The 21,099-nt window shown below is 35.9% G+C and overlaps 1 pseudogene; it reads right to left on the reverse strand.

The window, feature by feature from the left end:
* Nucleotides 1-9,184: 9,184 nt before the first annotated feature.
* LOC140532260 (large ribosomal subunit protein uL13m pseudogene) lies at nucleotides 9,185-9,756 on the reverse strand (annotated as a pseudogene).
* Nucleotides 9,757-21,099: the final 11,343 nt, after the last annotated feature.

Consider the following 21,099-nt stretch of genomic DNA (forward strand, 5'->3'; position numbering starts at 1 on the left):
CTGTTTTATGCTTGCCTTAGCAGCCCCTGCCCCTTAGCCTTGAAGGACAACAATTTCTTAGAGGGGTGTGGCCTCTGTGCACACCCACTGTTGCAGACACCATACCCTTCCTGATCTCCTCAAAGACTTGCCCACCCACTGACACTAGCCCTCAGATTCTGGTGCAGTAGCTGTGAGTCTTGCCTATCATTGAAGTGAACATTAGATCAGGCAACAGGCAAATGTAACCTCTCCTAACATGCTGAGACTGTTCCATGCCCTTTCCATCACCTTAAAACTCCATCCACCCAGGTTGGATGCTCTAAAGAATCTTCCTGTATCCTGACTGGAGGATTAATAAAACAATACTTAAGTACCTGTTGTTACCTGTTATTCTAGATTTTCATTGATAAATTGATGTGTTTCACATGGTCCTATTCATTTTATAATTCATTTTTAATCACATTCTTTATAAAAACAGAGCTGGACTGGTCAACCCTTCAAGAAGTCCTGACTATCAACTGATGATTTTTTTCATTGTCTTTGAAGTTCGTCTATCAGTCACAATGGGAGGCTGTTGTTTGGACTCCTTATACATACCACAAATTCAGTCATATTGGGTCCTTTGTATAAACACGTAGTAGTACTGTAGGCTGTTCATGACCTCTTCCTCATCAGGGTTCCCTTTCCTGAGATATCTCTGTATTGGTCTGCTCTTAGACCAGCATTTTGTAAAGATCTTTAGTAATGCTTGCTTTACTCTCTTCTTGACAGTCTCTAGAAATGATTCTACCTTCTTACCAGCAATCTTGGTCTGAAATGGATGCTACTTACTATATCCACAATTTTCCAGCTCCCCTTTCTATGTTGTCATACCCCCCTCATTTAGAATGTGAGGTAGGTACAGTTTCATTTGTTCATATTTGAATCTCTAGCATTTATTAAAATGTCTGCCAAGACTATACAATGAATAAAATCCTCTATCATTTATCTGTCTGTCTACCAGCATTCACCAGCTACTTCTCATTATTCATGTCACTATTTCTGCTGCCTCTTTATTCCATGTATATAGCTCCTGATACTATGAGCTGTTTGACTACACATAGGCAAATCAAATCCCAGGCAAAGCTCTTAGTTTCCTATAGTTCCCTGCGGTAAAAAACACAATTAACTTTAATAACCTTCGTGAGTTACCGGTACAGATTGAGGATAGAGGGCAATTCTAGTAAGACCAATGGTTTCACTGTGTTAAAAAGTAGAAAAATATATATTTTAAATAAGCATCTCACTAAATGTTGATGACACTGAAGTGAAAAATTCACAAGTAACCTTGAGGGAGGAGGGAGATGGTTACATATGACACCAAACAACTGCTTTGATGAGTTGTATGCTTATCCTTAAATTTTTTTCTAAACTTTTGACTGAATTCATGAATTTGAATGAAAAACTGAATGAAAAATATTAAGCCCTTATCCTATCTAAACATTGAACTAAGTGCTGATGAGAGAGAGGGGGGGGGAGAGAGAGAGAGAGAGAGAGAGAGAGAGAGAGAGAGAGAGAGAGAGAGAGAGAGAGAGAGAGAAGTTAAATATCTCTGCCCTGAAGAAGCTTACATTCTGATAGGTCAAGGCAACTCATGGAGGAAGTTCTGGTCATGGAAGAGTGTGCTGGTTTGGAAAGTCACAAAGAGGGTAAGTTGACCTATAGGAACATTACCTTTCCAGCACCAGTTGCAATATTGAATTGATTATGATGCCAGAACTGGAAGGGGGTAAGACACCTGTGGAACATTGATGAATAGAGGTAGAATGAGTGGTTAGAATAATCTGATGCAACTTGAAGCATTCCTAGATCTTTCTACAAATAGTGAGCCATATGAATTACTTACCAGTCAAAACAGCTAGGACCTGGGGTAGAAGTTCCTCCAGTATGTGTTCTGCATTCTGACACCCAATGGCAGAATGAGAAAATGGCTGGGGTAGAATGTAAAGTATTACTGGGCCCTCCAAGGTATAGTGGATCTCCTTTTTTAAGGACTTTTTAGGACTTTTAGGACAGTAGGATATTAGAACTCCAGGACAATTGACATGATGATAGTCAAGGGTAGAATAAAGAAGCTCAGAAGTGATCCCTTGATCTCTGCTTGCATAATTGGAGCATGGTATAGCCTTAACAGTCTAGATACAGCTTCAGGAATGAAAAGGTGAGGAGTTAGGATCAATTATATTCCTATAAGGTACATAATAGAGTGCTTGTGGAGGCCATAAGATTTTATGTTCATTTTGAAGGCATAGAGGACCAGTAAGTCATAGGAAAGAAACTGGAAATTATTCCAAGTAGAGAGTGATGGTCTCATACATAAACATGACAATGAATGCAACCTATTAGTACATAGAATAATAAGCAGACTGGCTCATCTGGTGAGTTAGTGTTCAGTACCATCTTCTTCCCACAGAGTTTCCTACTAGAACCACGAACACATTCTGAGAAGGTATTGACTCTAATTTAAGAGATTTAGGTGAAACACACATTATAAGTACAGATGGAAAATCAGGGTGGATTAAGTACTAACTGATAATATTTAAATATTAGTGAGAAAGAAACTTAATGGGATCTGGTGTTGATATTTAAATGTTTTATTGATTATTAAACATTAATATATGAATATGAATGATATAGGCTATACTTTTTGAATGAGTTCTTTTTATTATATTTTAAAAGTTTTTCAATCAATCTCCTTAGTTAACACTGGCTTTGGGAGACCTCCATAAGGCCAAAGCAGTAGGACTATAAGGCACCATAATTCACATGGTGGCAGTGGCAGCTTACTCTAATTACAGGTAAAGTACCTAGAAAGAAATAAATAGCCTCAGGAGAGTTAACCTTGACATCTAAAACATACATTATGACTATAAACAATGAAAGTTAAGAAAAAAACTAGAAATTGACATTTGTTTTGCCCATGGGAGCAGAGAGAGGTTTAGAGGCTAGTAGTGACAAGGGTATATTTTGGCAATAACAACAAAAAAAAAGTATTGGCTAGAGAAATATACACACATGTTTATACACACATATGCATAGATGTGTGTATACATATGTATATTATATTTTATTTTACAAAAATACTTATTTTTTCTTATAAAGCAGTATTTTTCAGCCAAATCAGTGATTAATTCTGAGGAAAGGAGAGAAATATATCCTGTTCTTTCAGCTCTCATATTCTTTACACCTTTGCCTTCTGGATTTTAGAGTCCTACCTGATTTTGCCTTAGTCACCCAGATTTTTGAGCATGGGCAATATATCATTATATTACTGCATCTGTTAATTAATCATTATGTGCATTCATTAAATTTCTATATTTTTACAGATGCATGGAAATAAAGTATATACGTAGTTTCCCCAAAGTTTTAGTTTTGAGTTTCAATAGGTTAAAATTGTAATAAAAGTTTAGATATTCTGAATTATGAGAAACTAATATCCAAAAATAGAAAGAGGCAACAAAATAGTAAATTATTCAGTTTAGATCATGTTGAGTTTTATATTGTTACAGTGCTTAACATAATAGGTATTCATTCACTGTTGAATGAGTGAATAAATGAATGAGAATCATTGGTTTAAATTTTATATCTTTATTATGTCAAGTGAACTTGTCAATATCTTTAATATGAAATGTTAGAACTAGAAAGAACTCTTCTGATTATCTAACCCAACTCTATACTGATGAGGAATCTAAACCTCATGTAACAATTTTTTCTCTCTGTGTGTGCATATAAGTGTGTGTGTGCTCATGTGCACATGTAAAATACTATGTTGTGTAAAATATATTATAGAGTGCCAAATCTTCGGAAATAAAAATTGTATTTAAGCTAATATTTACTATTTAAACTATTATTGTTATTATTATTATAGATATATTCAATAACCTAAGTAATACATGTCCTAGTTATGGTTCCTTGTTTACAAAGATTAGTTCAAGTACCATTTTTAGCTATGGCATTGCTGCAATCATATGCACTGACTTATTAGAAAAGGAAATGGTGATTCACCAGTCATTATGATAAGAAATGGGCCTACCAATTAAATTCAAGATAGTTTTAAGTCTATTTAATAGACACTATAAAAAATGAATAACTACTCAAAACTTGGAATATTATACCTTAAGTACCCAGCAACTAACTTCTCCAGACAAAATCAATCCTTGTATAATAGAAGCCAAAAGGAAGAAAGCACTGGAGAAAAGCCAATATACTTGATAAAGAGGAAACCAAGCAGTCCCAAACTGCACTTGGTGAATGTTTTGTTTTTTTTCCTCCTGGTTTCCCATCTTCTTTATTGGTGAGTGACATAAATGATCAATGAAGAAAATGTCAAATAAGCCCAAGGTATAATTCTTCACACCATTCTTTTCATCTATAGGAACAAGTAAATTAGGTATTCTGTGGTATTCCTAAGGCCATGGAAACCTTTTTTAAGGTCAGTGAAGTATGTGAGAAAATTTCACTAAATATATGGTATTAGTGGTTCATTGATATCAGAGTGTTTTTCTGATCAAAAACCAACAGATTTCTCCTACTAGACACTGTTTTACAGCAAGATTAATTTAATACCAGTGAAAGAAAAGGATAAGAAAAACAAAAACAATAACTTTCTCTCAAATATCTAGCTTTCCATGTATATAACAGGGTTCTCAGCAACTCTATTAATGTTCCAGATAACAATACTTTTATCAGGTAAAAAGCAGTGTTTTCATCCCAAATATAATGTATAAAACTCAAAAGACTCAAAGGAATTAATTGATACAATTAGTTTCCTTCTTTGTTGATTTCTCCTTTTTACACAAGTGCTAAAATCCTTCAAAATCAGCACAAGGGGCATTGTTCCTTAAGATCATAGTACCACCTAATAGTTTGAATGGCCGTAAGAAGAAAAACAAACTCAGGACCACTAAATAGGTATCATCTCAATATTCCAGTGAGCCACATTCACATTTCACAGAACAATAAAAATATTCAGGTTTATGTTACTAGTCTTCATGATTTGTGTTCTCCTGGATGCAAATATGCTTGAGGTTGATAGAAAGTCACCTCTTCCCCTTTCCATCTGTTTTACAGCAATATTCATGTTATTATCAAAAAACAAAATTCAGATTCTTTCTCCTTCCCTCCATACCCCATCCATATTATGACTTTAGTCCACAATGACTATTTTCCCTATCACTGAAAGACATAAGCCTTCTCTGGTTCCAAGAGGTACACTGCCTAGGAAATTCCCCTTTTCTCATTTCAAGACTGGATTCTAGAAATCTCAAACTTGAATTTGTCTTGAGGCAACCTCCAAGGCTGATGCTACTCAGAAAGTATTTTCAGTAGCCTCTGCCCCCCTTATCAGAGGGCTGGAGGACAGAGTAAAAAAAAAGTCTTTTCAAAGCCTCCAGATAAAGAGGACAAAGAAGTCCAACCAACCTTTTTCTTTTCTATCAGTTGACTTCAACTCCTTCTTCTCACTCCTTTTGCATGGTGTTTTCTCCCGTAGACTGCAAGCACCTTGAGAGCAAGAACGATGTTTTCCTTATTTGTCAAACTTAATACAGGACTTGGAAGAACACAGTGTGTGCTTATTGAATGTGGCTTGTCTTGTCTTTTATTGCTTTATATTGCATTGCATTGCATTGCATTACATGTTATACTCTTAGGACTGATTACAAGGAGTGCTGCCCAGGATATGCAACTTCTCTAGTTTAAAAATTGCATTCAAAGACCCTTGAAATTATGACTACAACCCAGTGAAGACTCAGAAACTATTACCATCCTTTCCTTTTATATAGTTATCAAGTCTTTGAAAGGTTTCACTACTGTTTCTCCAAGACTCAGATTGTCAAGAAATCACATAGCTATTATTTATTGATTGTCTCCTATACATCAGGTATTACACTAGGGGCTGGAAATATAAAGACAAAAATTAAACTTTCTCTCAAGGACCTTATGTTCTAGAAAATTAAACAACATGCATACTTTTTGGTAATTCAAAATAAAACATATTTAATATAAAGCACCTGAGAAGTGGTAAGCAATACATTGTGGTGGGTGGAGTACCAGACGTGATATAAGGAAGACCTAGATTCAAATTTCAATTTTGACACATTTGTTTGTTACTTACATGTTTTTAATCTATTACTTATTTATTTCTAACATTTTTTTAAAAAAAAACTTTTGAGTTCCAAATTCTCACCCTGTTTTCCCCTCTACCACCACTCATTTAAGAAGGCAAACAATATAGTATCAATTAGATTTGTGAAATGCAAAATATATTTCCATATTAGCCATACTGGAAGAAAGAGTAAAAGCAAAGATAAAATATACCTCCATTTCAATTCAGGGTTTATCAGTTTTCTTTCTAGAACTGGATAGCATTATTTCATCATGGGTATTTTGGAATTGTCTTATTTAATTGCATTGATCAAAATAGTCAGGTTTTTCAAAATTGGTCATTGTTATAACATTTCTGTTACTGTACAAAATGATCTCTTTGTTCTCACTTCACTTCATGGTTCATATAGTTTTAGTTATTATTTTCTGACCCCCCTCCCCATTATTTTTGTAAGACAGTAGCACTCTATCATAATCATATACCACAACATTTTCAGCCATTCCCCGATTGATGAGCATCACCAAAATTTCCAATTATTTCCCACCACACACACCAAACACACACATACACACATACACACACACACTTGATATAAATATTTTTGTATGTATAGGTTCTTTTTATTTTTTGTATCTCCTTGGGACACAGACGTAGTAGTGATATATCTGGGTCAAAGGGTATAGACAGTTTTGTAGCCCTTTGGGCATTGCTGCAAATTTTTCTCCAGAATGATTGAACCAGTTAATAGCTGCACCAAAAGTTCATTAATGTATCTTTTCTTTTAGGATCTCTAGTATTTGTCCTTTCTGATAGATGGGAGGTGATCTCAGAATTGTTTGAATTTACAATTTTATAATAAATAGTGATTTTCACATGCCTATACCTAGCTTTGATTTATGCTTTTAAAAATTGTCTATTTATTTTCTGATGAAGAAATTAATGCTACCTGTAGTCATCTAAAAAAATGCTCTAAATCACTATTGATTAGGGAAATACAAATTAAAACAACTCTGAGGTACCACCTCATACCTGTCAAATCGACTAATATGACAGAAAAGGAACATGATAAACGTTGGAGAAAATGTGGGAAAATTGGGACACTAATGCATTCTTGATGGAATTGTGAACTGATCCAACCATTCTAGAGAACAATTTGGAACTGGGCCCAAAGGGCAAACTGTGCTTACCTTTTGATCCAACAAATGCCACTACTAGATCTGTACCCTGAAGAGATCATATATTTAGAAAAAAGGAAAGGAAACTACATGTACAAAAATAATTATAGCACATTTTTTTGAGGGAATACTCATCAATTGGGAAATGACTGAACAAATTGTAGCATATGAATGTAATGGAGTGTTATTGTGCTATAACCAAATGATGAGCAGGATGCTCTCAGAAAAACACATGGAGAAACTTACATGAACTGATATAGAATGAAGTGAGCAGAACAAGAGAACATTGCATACAGTAATAGTAACACTGTGCAATGATCAGCTATGATTGACTTCACTCTTCTCAGTAATACAATGATCTAAGACCCAGGAAGGAAAATGCTATCCAAATCAGTAAAAGAACCATGGAGTCTGAATGCAGATTGTAGCACACATGAATAACCTGACAGATTGCTTGCTCTCTAGGTGAGTGGGGAAGGAAGGGAGGGAGGAAGAAAAGAAAATGGAACTCAAAATCTTTATAAAAATGAATACCAAAAATTATCTTTATATGCAATTAAAAAATAACTAAATACAATTTTTAAAGCTGCTTGTTCATATTCTTTGACCATTTATCAGTAGGGGAATGGCTTTATTTTTAATAAATTTGACTCAATCCCTTAAATTTTTGAGAAATCAGGCCTTTATCACATAAAGTTGTTTTTTTATATTATTTCATTGCTTATGGTCCTTTCTGTTTTAGCAAAATGACTTTCCATTATTATCTCTTCTACTAGTTCTATTTTGGGTTTTGCTTTTTCTGAGATCATGATTACTATCCTTGTCTTTTTTACTTTAGTTGAAGCATATAATATCCTCTCCCATCCCTCTATTTTAACTCAGTGTATTACTCTCTTTCAACTCTTGTAAACAATATATTGTTGGATGCTGATTTCCTTGCACAACTTTGATGTGAAATAATTTTCCACATTCTACCTCTCACTTCCTCCTTCTCCCAGTGCATCCCTTTCTCCCTCCATTTTTATGAGATCATTCCATAATAATTGACTCACACCCATGCCCTCTTTCAATATAAATTCCTTTTAACTACCCTAGTAATGATAAAGTTTTAGCAGTTATATGTACCATCTTTCCATATGGAACATAAGCAATTAACCTTACTGAGTCCCTTATGATTTCTCTTTCATGTTTACATTTTTGTCTTTCTCTTGAGTCTTGTGTTTGAATGTCATATTTTCTATTGATCTCTAGACTTTTCATCAGAAATTCTTGAACGATCTTTATTTCAATAAATAACCTTCCCTCCCCACCCCTCAAAATATCACATTTAGTTTTGCTGGATAGGTGATTTTTGATTATAAATCTAGCTGCTTTGCCCTCTGGAATATCATATTCCAAGCTCTCCAATCCTTTAATGAAAAAGCAGCCAAATCTTCTGTTATCCTGACTCTGGCTCCTAGATATTTGAATTGTTTGTTTCTGGTTGCTTGTACTATTTTCTCCTTGACTTGGGCACTCTGAAATTTGTCTATAACATTCCTGGGAGTTTTCATTTTGAGATCTCCTCCAGGAGGTGATCCATGGAATCTTTCAAATTCTCTTTCACTTACTGGTTCTAAGATATTGGGACAGTTTTCCTTAACATTTCTTTCTTTTTCAGCTGATCAAAAGATTTTATTCTGATCATTGTACGTGGTCACTATACAATCTATACAATAAATTATTTTCTTGTAACTTCCTGTCGATACTTTCCTGGTTCTTTCCCCTACAAATTTCCTGCACCCATGTTTAATAGACTGCCTTCTCCACACAGAAGCTGAATTCTCTTGAATTTTCAGGTAGGGAGAAAGGTATCAGGGGAAAATCAGAACTCTTAAAAGTCTCAGAAATTTGTCTGTTGTTTCTTACAATTTTCCTCCAAATATATCTGAAAATCCTCAAGTGGAGTCCATAATCTTGGAAAAGCATCAGTTTCTTCTTGGGTATATTCATATAGCCTTCTAGTTATTTTTCATGACTGAGGAAACTCTTCTACTATATTCTTAAGTATGTCTTCTGGAATCTCTTCATCTGCAAAAAAAAATGTAGCCTTTGTATCATGGTTCTTTTTTGGAGGTTCCATAAACATTCCATAAATAGCTAGTTTTACAATTGCTGCTGAAACCCACTGGTGAGACTGAGCTACTGTACCTTGCCTGAAATCACCTGAGTAGCCAGTATGAGAAGAGTATATGTTTTGTATCCACTTGTTTCCAGAAAATGCAGTAAGCCTTATATTCTTTATGACAACATGATCCTAACACTCAATTGATGGCATACAAGTTTAAGGAGCCCTTCAACTCTGACTGATGCTACTGTTGCAAATTTACATGGAGATTGCATTTATCCATCTCAGAGATATCATACTCAGCCAAAAGCAGTCCATTGCTGTTGCATTCTTGAGAAACTTGACATTGTGCACCCTCTAAAACCTGCCTATCCTGGGCTACCCAACAACTGTCCCTGGGATCAGGGCCAGGTCCCACTGCTGCTCAGGTTAGTCCTTAACATTTTCTTAAAATACATCTAGCCTCTTTTGTTAATCATGGTTTTCAGGAAGTGCAATAATTCTTACATTCTCTCCTTGGTCTATTTCCAGGTCACTTTTTTAAAATGTTTTTTTCAGAGGGAAGATGGTGAGGCAACAAGGGTTAAGTGACTTGCTAAGGTCACAGAGACAGTAATTGTCAAATGTCTGAGGCCAGATTTGAACTCAGGTCCTCCTGATTCCAGGACTGCTGCTCTATTCACTGTACCACCTATCTACCCCTTATGTCACAATGAGATATTTTACATTTCTTCAATATTTCATTCTTTTTCACTTTGTTTTAATGTTTCTAAATATCTCATGAGATCATTCCCTCACACTTTCTAAATTCTAATTTTTAAGAAGTTATTTTATTCAGTCAGTTTTTGTGTTTCCTTTTTCATTTGATCTATTTAACTTTTTAAGGTTTTATTTTCCCCTCAGTTAATTGTTGTGCCTCTTTTTAACAAGCTATTATCCTTCTCTAATTTTCCTGTATCTTTGTTTTCTCATTTTTTTCTTTACCCTTTTTATCTTTTCCTTTACTGCCTCCCAGAATTGTTGCTGGTTTTGCATCTAATCAGCATTTTTCTGTGAAGCTATTTTCTTTTTTGTAATTATTTTCACATTGTTATTTTCTTCTGAATTTGTGTCTTGACCTTCCCAACCACTGTAGTAGCTTTTTATGGTCAAGTTTTTTGTTGTTGTTTGCTTATTTTGTAGCCTATTTCTTCACCTTGACTTTTTATGTGAAAGCTGGACTTTCACAGAAGTTGGGGTTGAGGAGACACTGGAGTTAAGAAGGCACTGTGTCAAGCTTCAGGTTTTTCCATGTTGATCTTTTCAGAGCTGCAAGAGCAGTCTGCAAGTTTTCAGTGCTTCCAAGGTGGTGAGATTGTAGGAGAAGTGTTGTCACTATTCTCTTCATCTATGATCTGGTATTGACTCAGGATTGTCCCCTGTGTCTTGAAGCTGCAAATACTAGCATTCTTCTTTGCCCTGGGACTATTACCAGGTTCCCTGCACTCCTGTAGCTGCTTTGCTTGGACTCCTATTTGCCTTAGAAACGCAACCAGTACCCCTGGTCCCAAAAGATAGCATGAAAATCTTTTTAAAAAAATAAAAGATCTAGGAGAGACAAGTTAAAAATTATTGGACAACCTGCAATCTGTGATCAAAAAAAAAAAAAAGAACCTAGACATCATTTTTCAGAAATTATCAAAGGAAACTGTCCTGATACTCTGGAACCAGAAGGTTAAATGGAAATTGAACAAATACACCAATCATGTCCTGATTTTAGGATCACAGTCTCAAAATGAAAACTCCCAGGAATACCATAACCAAATTCCAGAACTTCTGAGTTAAGGGGGAAAAAATTGGAAGCAGTCAGAAAGAAGCAATTCAAATATCATGGAGCCACAGTCAGGATAACACAAGATTTAAAAGCATCTACATTAAAAGATCTGATTGCTTAGGATATGTTATTGTAGAGAGCAAAAGAACTAGTATTACAGCCAAGAATCAACTACCCACCATAAGTGACTATAATCCCTTAGGGGGAAAAAATAGTCATTCAGTGAAATAGAGAACTTTCTAGCATTCTTGATGAAAAGACCAGAGAGGAAAAGAAAATGAGACTTAAATACAAGACTCAAGAGACACATAAAAATTTAATCAGAAAAGGGAAATCATGAGAGATTTATTAAGTTTAAGCTGTTTAGATTTCTAAATGGGAAGGAGATATTTGTAGCTCATAAGAATTTTATCAGAGAGAGAGAGAGAGAGAGAGAGAGAGACAAACAGAGACAGAGGTGTGAGTTGGATATGAAGGGATGATGATTAAAAAAATAAATTTAATGGTTGAAAGATGAATGAACTTGGAGAAAAGGGAAAGAGAATGCGGAGAATTATTTTACATAAAATAGGCAAGAAAAAGCTTTTACTGTGGAGGGGAAGAAGGAAAGGTGAGTGAGAATAAGTAAATCTTACTTTCATTAGAATTGACTCAAAGAGGGAATAATATACACATTTAATTGGGTATGGAAGTGGATCTTACCTACAGGAAAGGAGGAGGGGAAGAAGATAAGAGAAAGGGGGCTGGGATAGAAGGGAGGGCAGTCAGAAGAAAACACTTTTGAATAAGGACAAAGTGATATGAAAGACAGATAATAGAATAAATAGAGGAAACTGAATAAAGGGAAATACAGTTAGCAATAGGAAATGTGAACAAATTTTAAGCAAATGTCTCTGCTAAAGGCTTCATTTCTCAAACATACAACATTTCACTGCATAATCATGTCTCCATTTATTTTTTTCAGCGCAAAAATTGGTTTATAACCTTTCATGAAGTAATTGTCACTTGTTTGTCATGTGTCTTAAAAGGTAAACAGAGCAGCAATGTATTCACAGGTGATATATAGATGTGCCTTTATATCTTGTACATTTTGAGCCTAGAATTCTCAGTGCATTTTCATTGCAAGCCTTCAGTACTAAAGTATATTCACCAGTATTCTGTGCATCCTAAACTTTCACAAAGACAGTTTAATAATAAATGATTTTTAAGTATACTGGCACAACTTCTTTTAAAGTTTCACATTATGGTTGCACACTACTTTTTTGTTTGTTTTTTATTTAAATTTATTTAAGTTTTCAACATTAATTCCCACAAAATTTTGGGTTCCAAATTTTCTCCCCATTTCTCCCCTCCCCCAGCCCCTAAATGCTGAGCATTCTAAATACCCCTATCACCAATCTGTCCTCCCTTCTAACATCCCTCCCTTCCCTTATCCTCATCTTCTCTTTTGTCTTGTAGGGCAAGATAAAATTCTATACCCCATTATCTGTATTTCTTATTTTCTAGTTGCAAGAACAATATTCAACAGTTGTTCCTAAAACTATGAGTTCCAGCTTCTCTTCATCCCTCCCTCCCCATCCATTCCCTTTGGGAAGGCAAGCAATTCAATATAGGCCATATCTGTGTAGTTTTGCAAATGACTTCCATGATAGTCATGTTGTGTAAGACTAACTATATTTCCCTCCATCCTATCTTGCCCCCCATTGCTTCTATTCTCTCTTTTGATCCTATCTCTCCCCAAGAGTGCTCCCTCCTCCCACTGCCCTCCCTTCCCTTATCCCCTCACCGTGCTTATCCCTTTCTCCCCCACTATCCTGTACTGTAAGATAGGTTTTCATATCTAAATCAGTGTGTATTTTATTCCTTCTTTTAGTCAAATGTGATGAGAGTAAGCTTCATGTTTTTTCTCTCACCTCCCCCCTTTTTCCCGCCACTGAAAAGTCCTTTACTTCCCTCTTTTATGAGAGATAATTTGCCCCATTCCATTTGTCCTTTTCTCCTCCCAAAATATATTTCACTCTCAATGCTTAATTTCATTATTTAAAGGTATGATCCCATCCTATTCAATTCACCCTGTGCTCTCTGTCTCTCTCTATATGTGTGTGTGTGTGTTTGTGTGTGTGTGTGTGTGTGTGTGTGTGCATGTGTAATCCCAACTACCCAGAGACTGAAAAAAGTTTCAAGAGCTACAAATATTGTCTTTCCCTGTAGGAATGTAAATAGTTCAACTTTAGTGAGTCTCTTATGACTTCTCTTTGCTGTTTACCTTTTCATGCTTCTCTTCATTCTTGTGCTTGAAAGTCAAATTTTCCTTTCAGCGCTGGTCTTTTCATCAAGAATGCTTGAAAGTCCTCTATTTCATTGAAAGACCATTTTTCCCTGGAAGTATTATACTCAGTTTTGCTGGGTAGGTGATTCATGGTTTTAGTCCTAGTTCCTTTGACTTCTGGAATATTATATTCCATGCCCTTCAATCCCTTAATGTAGAAGCTGTTAGATCTTGTGTTATCCTGATTGTATTTCCACAGTACTTGAATTGTTTCTTTCTAGCTGCTTGCAATATTTGCTCCTTGACCAAGGAACTCTGGAATTTGGCCACAATGTTCCTAAGAGCTTCTCTTTTTGGATCTCTTTCAGGAGGTGATCAGTTCAATATTTATTCAATATTTATTTATTCAATATTTATTTTGCCCTCTAGTTCTAGAATATCAGGGCAGTTTTCTTTGATAATTTCATGATAGATGATGTCTAGGCTCTTTTCTTGATCAAGGTTTTCAGGTAGTCCCATAATTTTTTAATTGTCTCTCCTGGATCTATTTTCCAGGTCACTTGTTTTTCCAATGAGATATTTTACATTATCTTCCATTTTTAGTTTTGTTTTGTGATTTCTTGGTTTCTCATAAAGTCATTAGCCTCCATCTGTTCCATTCTAATTTTGAAAGAACTATTTTCTTCAGTGAGGTTTTGAACCTGCTTTTTCATTTGGCTAATTCTGCTTTTGAAAGCATTCTACTCCTCATTGGCTTTTTCAACCTCTTTTGTCAGTTGAGTTAGCCTATTTTTCAAGCTGTTATTTTCTTCAGCATTTTTTTGGGTCTTCTTTAGCAAGGTGTTGACCTGCTTTTTATGCTTTACTTGCATTTCTCTCATTTCTCTTCCCAATTTTTCCTCCACCTCTCTAACTTGATTTTCAAAATCCTTTTTGAGCTCTTTCATAGCCTGAGCCCATTGAATATTTATTTTGAATGTTTGGGATACAGAAGCCTTGACTTTTGTGTCTTTCCCTGATGGTAAGCATTGTTCTTCCTCATCTGAAACTATGGGAGAAGATATTTGTTCACCAAGAAAGTAACCTTCTATAGTCTTACTTTTTCCCCCTTTTTTCCCCTCAACCAGTTACTTTACTTTTTGGTCCTTTGTCAAGAGTATGGTCTACTCTTGGAATCTGTAAGATCTCAGTTCCTCCAAGGTGGCACAATCAAGCGTGTATTGGTCTGAATGCAGAGAGGAGATTTTGTGCCCAGAATCTTAGCATACTTTCCTCTCCACAGCCACCTGGACTCCAGTTCTGCCAAATCAGCACTGGGGGCTGATCTTCAGATAAGCTGGACAGGCACGGCCGCCATGCAGTGCGAGAGCAAGACCAGCTGCCTTAGGACCTCTACTCAGGGCTGAGGTAAGACTCAGCTCTTCAGTGCCCCCAGGGGTTTTTAAGCTCCAACAATGGAGCTGTCTGTAAGGGCTGCTGTGCAACCTCTGTGGCTGCTGCCTCCTGCAGGAGCTGTGGGACTGCTCTTCTCCCTTCCTGGCCAGCTGAAAAAACCCCATCTGATCTTTGCCCCCTGTGAGTTGAGGGATCTGGGAACCGCTGCTCCTGGGACTGAGGATTCCGCTACTGGAGATTTTGCCCCTGAGGGCTGTTTGCAAGCTATTATCATCCATACAATTATCTAAGGGAACTCTAAAGTACTTATGATGAAAAATGCTATCTATCGTCAGAGAAAGAACTTATGGTGTCTAAATACAGGTTGGAACATTCTTCTATTTACTTTCTTAATTTTTATTGGCTTTTTTTTCTCTGTTTACTTTCACAACACAATAATCATGCAAATGTCATTCATGAGTACACAAGTTTATATTATATCAATTTGCTTGTCTTCTCAATGAGGCAATGGGAGATGGGAGAAAATTTGGAATTCAAAGTTTTAAAAACAAATGTTAAAAATTATTTTGCATATAACTAGGGAAAATAAAATGCTAAAAAAATCAAATAGTGTTGTTTGAAGGGGAATGTTGAATTTAGCTACCATGTCTAAATGGCCATCTTGATTTTGCCCCCTGTTATTGAATATCTCTGTGCTTAAGGTAATTTTATTTTATCTGTCAAATGGGGGTATTGTTATATTTGTAGTAATTGATTTTTGTTTTTTTTAAGTTCAAATTAAATATTGTTTATGAAGTGCTTTGAAAACTCAAAAATGCTACAGAAATGGCAGTTATGAACAATCATAAGTAAGAGTCAATAAACTTGGAACAATGGTGACAATATATTAGGGGTGTAAGCTCAGTTTCACGAGGACAGTCTCGGGCAGGTAAAAGTGAGGACCTCTAAATCTTAGCATTCTCATGAGGCCCCCCCAGGGAACAGCTGGGGATTGAGGAGAGAAACACAAGCTATCTTGTGTATTTCCACCTCTTCTCAGTTGGAAACTTGCTGGGGAGAGCATCCCACCCTTGAGATTGGCCTGTGGCCTGAGCACACCTGTTGTTGACTAGCTAGGGGCTGAGAGCAGGCACGATATTCACCTGCAAACTATGTGGCTGGGAGAGCTTAAGTAGGGACAGGAAAGCCTGAAGGCGTTCTTTGCACTGAGGGGCCCTTAGAGGGAAGAGGGTCCCTCCCTTCTTCCTCTCCCATTCTCTTGCTGTGTGATCCTTGCCCCTTGTGAGGGGAAGGATTTCTCTCTCCTGAGGAAGAATTCACCCTGCACATGTAACTAAGGCCCTGAATAAAGACTAACCCTTGTTCGACTCTGGAAAGTCTGTTCTCTCAACACGTAAATCTGGCTGATCACCGAAGACCTGGACGACAGGTAAGAACACTCGGGTAGTCCATCGGCCTCTAGGCCAAGCAACAATATATGATTATGATAAAAAGGAATCGCAAAGAATAGTGAAAAAAAACCTGGCTCTGTCTACCTAACTTTATCAGGAAATATTATACCCAAATAAGACTCTTTGAAAAATGGGATAGAGTGATAGAGAAGTAGAGTGATAAAGAGATACAAAATAGATGCTCAGAATCTCAGAATGAAACTACATTTTGATTTTTTCTAACGACTATTTCCCATTCAAAAAGCAATTTTTTCATGCCAGCATAGTGGATCCTTGTTCTTTTCTGTTATATCTTTTTCTATATGTTGAATAATTTCTCCTCAATCCAAATAGATTTCCATTAGAACAAAATAAGTCTACTTAATTTAAAATTATATACTACTACATTTATTTGCTAACATTTTAATTTGTCAGATGAATGTAGATTACAGCTGAAGTAAAAAAAGAAGCTTTACTTCTGTATCAAGTTGCATAACTGCATGATCTTTTTTCATATTTCTATTGTGAAAGATAGCTGTGCTAACTTAAGTGAGAACAAGTTTGTTTTCTTGTATGAAATTCAAGAAAACATGTGAAATTCCACCACCATTCACTTATGAAAACTAGTTACCTTGCTATCCCCTCAGGATGTTATTCTACAACTTTTCCTTGTTTCACTCTCTTTCACTTGAGCCTGATATTCCTGAAACTATTATGATTTTTCTCTCTTCTTTCTCACTGCCAAAATGCTAGAATCATTTACACTTGCAATTCCATTGCCAAACTATACACATATTTCTGAATCTCTTGCAATGAAATATGGAGTTTGATTCTACCCTTTGACTGAAGTTGCCCTGGCCAGAATTGCACAGGTTTTTTATTTCTAAATCCAGTGGCTCCTCTCATTCCTCTTCCTTCTTTCTCTTGTAACATTGTTGACCACCAATTTATTTATCACAGATACTACTATCTTTCTGCTTACTGTGATTACCCTGTGTTTCATTGATTCTCATCCAAAAAATGGAACTAGCTTCTGAACCCTGTTGGCCAGGTCATTATACATTTCCTGTTTACATGATCTTAATCCGAAAGCCTCTTCTCTTCTTTTCCAACATGCACTCTCTTGGTTCTAAAAATAAAAAAAATCACTATATAAATGACTGTATGTCCAAACCTATCTGAAATTCAAATGTTCAAAATGGAAATGAAACACAATCTAATTTAACATTTATTGATTGCCTCTTGTGTGCAAGGCTGGGTAATAGAGACGCAAAGATAAAGCAAAACCTCTTCCCTCTAGTAACTGATGTTCTACTAGGAGGGGGAAGGATGGTTCAATATGTAAATGGATACATATATTCATGAAAATTGGCGGAGGAGTATAACGGTAAGCACTCCAATATATGCAGGGCGGGGAGTGCTTTTATCACAGATTCTTAGATCTGCATTCACTTTCAAGGGGTTAACAATCACTTTAATCAAGCACATGTATCATTCCTTTACCCAAGTACATATATCATTTAGTTAGTTCAGGGAGTCAGCACCCTGAATTTCAAAGAAAAATGTAGAGAAATCAAAAGATCAGCAGACATGACTTCCTCTCCCTGAATTCAAGACAATTGGACTCCAGCTGTCTGACCATGATTACCAGAGAAAGAAGCAAGACATCTGGGTTCTCAAAATCAGGGGGCTTCTTAGAGGCTTCCCAGAGTCCTAATCTGGCACTCAAACCTTCTTACCAAAAACTAAACTCCAAAGTAAAACCTCAACTCAGAGTATTTATACCTTTTTTTAGAGCAGGAGGGCATCACAAACTTTTGACCCAGTACCTCAATAGAAAAAACAAAAGGTACTGGAGATCCTCCAGAAAACAGCTCCCCTAATCAAGCTTCCCACAATGGGCAGGCCCATCAATGAGTGGGAAAGATCTTTAATCATATTAAAATAATTAACAATACAAATACATGCACTGTTTCTATTTAAAGAAACTCTTGCTTCTGTACTTTAATCCTTGTAAAGACTCTTGATTGATAAAGGCAAGATTTAATCAGACATAATTGATTATATTAAAACCAAAAGAACATCCTAGTTTGATAAACATCACAAGGAGGTAGAAAATGCAAATACCTGAAGGAATCAGGAAAAGTTTCCTTTAAGAATTGCTACAAGAAGTAAGCCTTTAAGGAAGTATCATATTTTAAGAAGAGAAAATTCATTTAACTGTTTAAGGAAAGCCTTTGTAAATACATGGAGAGAGGAAATGGGGATGGAGTCTCTCAGTCACCACAATAGCTTTTCCCAAGCTTGCCATCCTTTCTCAACACTCCAATAGCTACTCTCTACCCAAATTCTCAGCTAAGAACATTGTTACATATTTCCCTGAAACTGAGGCTATTCTGCTGGAGTTTCCTCTTCTTTTTGCATTCTTTTTCTACCTTCACACGTGTATTATATGAAAAAATGAGCCTTGCCAATGCTAATCCCTTTACACGCCCAAGTGATTCATACTATACTATCTTCTCTAGCAGATTGCTCCTTCTCTTATCCCCACTCCTATTCATGTTTAATTTTTCCCTGTCTACTGAAATCTTTCCTTCTACATACAAACTTCCCTTACCTTCCTTGTGCTCATTTGATTTGTCCATTTATGCTAGCTACCACCCCATATCACTCGTCTTTATTATGGATAAATTGTTCAATACCTCCATTTCCTGTGCTTTTATCCTCTTAACTTTCAATATTCTGGCTTCCAACCTCATTATTCACCTGCAACTACTTTTCCCATTTTTAACAGTGTTATCTTAATTGCCAAATCTAGTGACTTTTTCTCATTCTGCATTCTTTTTTCTAACTCTCTCTTGCTTGGCCCTGTTAATCAACCAGTTCTCCTTGATACTGGATTCTGTTTGGTTTTTGTGACATTGATTTCTCCTTATTCACCTCCTACTTGTCTGGAGGTTTCTTTGTCAATCTCCTTTGCTAACTCTTCATCCACTTCAACATCACTAACCTTTGGTGCTCCTGAATGAGGTATGCCAATATACTTCCTTAGGTTCCTTATTTCCATTATAGACACTTGTTGGAAAAAAAAAAAAAGCGTGCCTCTGGGTACCAGCTCCCTTTGAATGTTGTTTCCTAAGATAAAAGGTAAGCTCCTTAAAGTCAAGGACTGTGCGGAGTTTTGTTGCTGTTATTTGTTTTGTTTTCCTGGTTGTTGCTGGGATTTTTGTTTGTTTTATTTTTACCTCCATCACTAAGCACAGTACTTAACACATATTCAGTGTTTAATAAAAGATTTCTCATTGATTTATTCAAAGTTGGAGAGATAGAAAAGATTGACCTTCTAAATGATTTTAAAAGCCAGCTATTAAGAGCTGGGTTTAATTAGAAGGACAATGTCCAAGTCTTGAAAAAGGGAAGTGATATAACGAATGCTGAATCAGTTAGTCAGGAAATTAATATGGTCAGACTTATTCTTTAAGAAAACTTTTTGGGAGATCTGTGGAAAATGGTTTGGAGTGAGAAGAGTCTATACATAGGAAGGTTAATTAGGACACTAAAATGGTAGTCCAAATGAAAGGAGATGAAGACTGGAACAAAGATAATAGCTATGTGAGTAGAGAGAGGAAAAAAGATGTAGAGAAATATTTTGAAGACTAAAACAAAACGAAGTTGATGTAATAATGCATAAAAGAGACCTAGAAAAAGAACAGAAGACAGTCTTTGAAAAGGCCTGAAGTTATGGGATGGATCATAGATCATTATTGTGCAAAGGAAAGGACAGATGAGGAAAGAAAAAAAAAGAGAGCATTTTTCCCACTTACTAATGTTTTATTTTCTAATTAAATGTAAAGAAAGTTTTCAACATTCATTTTTATAGGATTTTGAGTTCCAAATGATTTTTCTCCCTCCCAAACCCCCTCGCCAAGATGGCAAGCGATCTGATATATATTATACATGTGCCACTAGTCAGGTTTTGAGAGAAGATACAGAACAAAAGGGAAAAGCCACAAAAAGTGAGAATAGTATTATTGGGTCTGCATTCTAACTCCATAGTTTGTTCTTTGCATGTTGATGGCATTTTCCATCACAAGTGTTTTGGAACTGGCTTGGATTAATTTATTGATGAGAAGAGGTAAGTCTATCAGTTGATTACTGTATAATGTTACTGTATACTATGTTTTCCTGGTTCTGCTCACTTCACACAACATTAATTCATGTAAATCTTTCCAGGTATTGTCTGAAATGCACTTGCTCATCACTTCTCATAGCACAATATATTCCATTACATTCATATACCACAACTTGTTCAGTCATTCCCTGACTTATGGGCATTTCATCAATTTCCAATTCCTTGCCACTAAGAAAAGAACTGGTATAAATATTTTTGTACATGTGAACCCTTTTCCCATTTTGATGATCTCTTTGGGATACAAACCTAATACTGGTGTTGCTGGAACAAAAGGTATGTGCAGTTTGCCCTTTGGACATAGTTCCAAATTTTTCTCTAGAATGGTTGGATTAGTTCTCAACTCCCCCAAGAATGCATTAGTGTTCCAATTTTTCCACATCTCCACAATTTTTCATTTTCCTTTTCTGTCATATTAGCCAATCTGATAAGTGGGAGTTATTATTTCAAAGTTGTTTTAATTTGCATTCCTCTAATCAGTAGTAAATTAGAACATTTTTTTATGTGATTGTAGATAGCTTTAATTTCTTCATCAAAAAACTACCTCTTCATACCTTTGACCATTTATCAATTAGGAATTGACTTGTATTACTA

Source organism: Notamacropus eugenii, chromosome 3 (assembly GCF_028372415.1).
Source record: "Notamacropus eugenii isolate mMacEug1 chromosome 3, mMacEug1.pri_v2, whole genome shotgun sequence".
NCBI lineage: Eukaryota > Metazoa > Chordata > Mammalia > Diprotodontia > Macropodidae > Notamacropus > Notamacropus eugenii.